At 44.5% G+C, this 3,361-nt stretch overlaps 1 pseudogene; it reads left to right on the top strand.

The window, feature by feature from the left end:
* The first annotated feature begins 520 nt into the window (after window positions 1-520).
* Window positions 521-944, top strand: LOC119626190 (large ribosomal subunit protein uL14-like; annotated as a pseudogene).
* The last annotated feature ends 2,417 nt before the right edge of the window (window positions 945-3,361 follow it).

Below are 3,361 nucleotides of genomic sequence, written 5' to 3'. Positions count from 1 at the left end.
GTTACCAGCCACATAATTTTTTTTGCATGAGCCTATTTCTGGTGATTATACTTTAACAGATTTGCAAAGATATTCAAAGTTCTGAATATGCGGAATTACTGATTGCGGAGGTGAGAACTCTGGTTTTTTTTTTTTTTTTTTGAGATGGAGACTTGCTCTGTTGCCCAGGCTGGAGTGCAGTGGCTTGATCTTGGCTCACTGTGACCTCTGAAGCCCGAGTACAAGCAATTCTCCTGCCTCAGCCCCCTGAGTAGCTGGAATTACAGGCGCTTGCCACTGCACCCAGTTAGTTTTTGTATTTTTAGTAGAGATGGGGTTTCACCATCTTGGCTAGGCTGCTTTTGAACTGCTGACCTTGTGATCCACCTGCCTCGGCCTCCCAAAGCGCTGGGATGACAGGCGTGAGCCAGTGCGTCCAGCCTATTCTTTTTTTTTTTTTTTTAACAGGATAAATTTGCCTAAAATTTGTTTAAGAATAGTGTCAAAATCTACTTCCCTTTTCCTTCTTTCTGGGTTCAAGATGTGGAAGTGAGGATGTGGTGGGTCCTCTGGTGCGAAATTCCGAATTTCTGTGAGTCTTCCAGTAGGAGTTGTGATCAAATGAGCTGACAACACAGGAGCCAAAAACCTGTATATCATCTCCCTGAAGAGGATCAAGGGACGGCTGAACAGACTTCCCGCTGCTAGTGTGGGTGACATGGGGATGGCTACAGTCAAGAAAGGCAAACCAGAGCTCAGATAAAAGGTACATCCAGCAGTAGTCATTTGACAATGAAAACCCTACCGGAGAAAAGATGGCGTGTTTCTTTCTTTTGAAGATAATGCAGGGGTCATAGTGAGCAATAAAGGCCAGATGAAAGGTTCTGCCATTACAGGACCAGTAGCAAAGGAGAGTGCAGACTTGTGGTCCCTGGACTATGTCCAATGCTGGCAGCATTGCGTGATTGATTCTCCAGTATATTTGTAAAAACAAAACAAACAAGCAAAAAAAAACTTTAAACCCATTAAAAAGTATTTGTTCACAGAAAAAAAAAGAGCAGTGTCAAAACACTTTAACAGAAGCCAATTTGTAAATACTTATGGTATTTTAATGTCCTACAAAATTATTTTTGAGGGACTGAGGCAACAGTGAACAGGTAATTTTCACTATTCATTCAAAAGCAGGAGATCTCTGGGGCAAGAATGGAGGGGAATCCATGAGAAGCCTATAGCTAAAATAATCCACAGGGAAAAAAACCTTATCTGGAGTCCTAACACCAATAGACATGTTTGTCTATGTGGCATGACCATTTCTCTGAGTTTTTTAGCCAAAAGAAGAGTATGTATTTAAGAAATTGCTCTAGGTGATGATTAAATGATTGTGAGTCCGGTGACTACTTTAAGCAGTAAAAGTGGCCAAGGAAGATATATTTCTTCCTTCATATTCTGCTTCTTTTCAGTGCTCAGGAACTCTGGTCAAAGGAACACCACTAGAGAACACTGAAGGAGGTATGTCAGGTGGTTCTGCTTTTCCATGGCTCCCTATGATGAATGCCTAGAGAGGGTATTGACATGGCAACCTGATGCCAGCACATCTGTCCACAACTGGTGAGTCTCACACCCTTCAGTTACAGTGAGAGATGTCTGATCTGGGCAAAACCAAGTCTTCGGGTTAAATGTCTCTCTCTCTCTCTCTCTCTCTCTCTCTCTCTCTCTCTCTCTCTTTTTTCTGAGACGGAGTCATGCTCTGTTGCCCAGGCTGGAGTGCAGTGGCCCGATCTCGGCGCACTGCAAGCTCCACCTCTTGGGCTCACGCCATTCTCCTTCCTCAGCCTCCTGAGTAGCTGGGACTACAGGCACCCGCCACCATGCCTGGAGAATTTTTTGTGTTTTTAGTGCAGACGGGGTTTCACCGTGTTAGCCAGGATGGTCTTGATCTCCTGACCTCATGATCCACCTGCCTTGGCCTCCCCAAGTGCTGGGATTACAGGCGTGAGCCACCACACCCGGCCTCTCTCTCTTTTTTTTTTTTTTTTTTTTTTTGAGATGGAGTCTCATTCTGTTGTCCAGGCTGGAGTGCAGTGGTGCAATCTTGGCTCACTACAACCTCTGTCTCCTGGGTTCAAGCAATTCTCCTGCCTCAGCCTCCCAAGTAGCTGGGATTTCACGCACCTGCCACCATGCCTGGCTAATTTTTGTATTTTTAGTAGAGAAGGGGTTTCACCATGTTGGCCAGGCTGGTCTCCAACTGCTGACCTCAAGTGATCCACCTGCCTTGGCCTCACAAAGTGCTGAGACTACAGGCATAAGCCACTGCGCCCAACCTGGTTAATTCTCTTAAGAGCAGCATTCAGAGTGCATTCTTATTGTGTCCTGGCTCTGAATCGACATGGTCAGGATGGAGGCAAACCTTGATGCAGAGCCCCCATAATTATTAAACAGGACAGGCTCCTGTGGGTGAACATACAGGAAGCATATCCACAGAAGGGGTAATGAAATCTTATTGAACAGTCACCTAGCAAACTGCTGGCTCATTTTTAATGGTCTATTCTATCCCTTTATGCTGATTTGCTTGGAGGTAATAAGGCATAATAGTGTTGATTTAGAGAGGCTCTTGACTACAAATTCATCAGCTTGCTGGAGGTAATTGTCAGAGGCAACACGGCATTGTTCAATGAATTACACCTGGTCAGCACCTAAGGCTGAATGTTGCAGCTGAGGTTTGAGATCAAACTAGGAGTTTCAGTTTTTCTAGGCTAAAACCTGGTGCCAGCCTCCTCCCTTTTTCTCATTTTATCTTAAATGATTTCCTCCTGGCTCATTCTGTTCTGGCCTCGCCCACCTTCTTTCTGTTACTTAAATAGGCCAAAATCCTTCTTGTCTCAGGTCCTTTGCTCCAGCTGTTTGCATTTCTCCTAGATTTTCCTGTGAGGGACTTGCTCCATCCGTCAATAAGCCTCAACTCTAATGTCACCTTCTCAGAGACATCTTAACGAAATTAGAGTACCATTTCTCCCATCTCTCACTTCAGCTGTTATCAAATGCTCTCTTTTGTTTTCTTCATAGCATTTATCACTCTTTAGAGATTATTATCTTTCTTTTCTCTTTCTCTTTGATGGCTTTTTTTTTTTTTTTTTTTTTTCTGAGACAGAGTGCTCTGTTGCCTGGACTGTAGAGCAGTGGCAAAATCTCGGCTCACTGCAACCTTTGTGTTAGGTCCAAATGCCAGAGTCTGGGTTCAGCCCATGCTGAAGTCTGATGGGAGTGGGTGGATGGGCAGAAAGAATACTTGGGGGGCCGTAGGCAGGTGAAATGTAGTTTCATTCAGCAGCTTTCTCATCAGTAGCTTACACTAGCTCTCTCACACTGTCCACCTTTATCT

Source organism: Chlorocebus sabaeus, chromosome 21, assembly GCF_047675955.1.
Source record: "Chlorocebus sabaeus isolate Y175 chromosome 21, mChlSab1.0.hap1, whole genome shotgun sequence".
In the NCBI taxonomy this organism is placed as follows: Eukaryota; Metazoa; Chordata; class Mammalia; order Primates; family Cercopithecidae; genus Chlorocebus; species Chlorocebus sabaeus.
The sequence above is the reverse complement of the archived record's forward strand: the minus strand, read 5'-3'. Positions and strand labels throughout refer to the sequence as shown.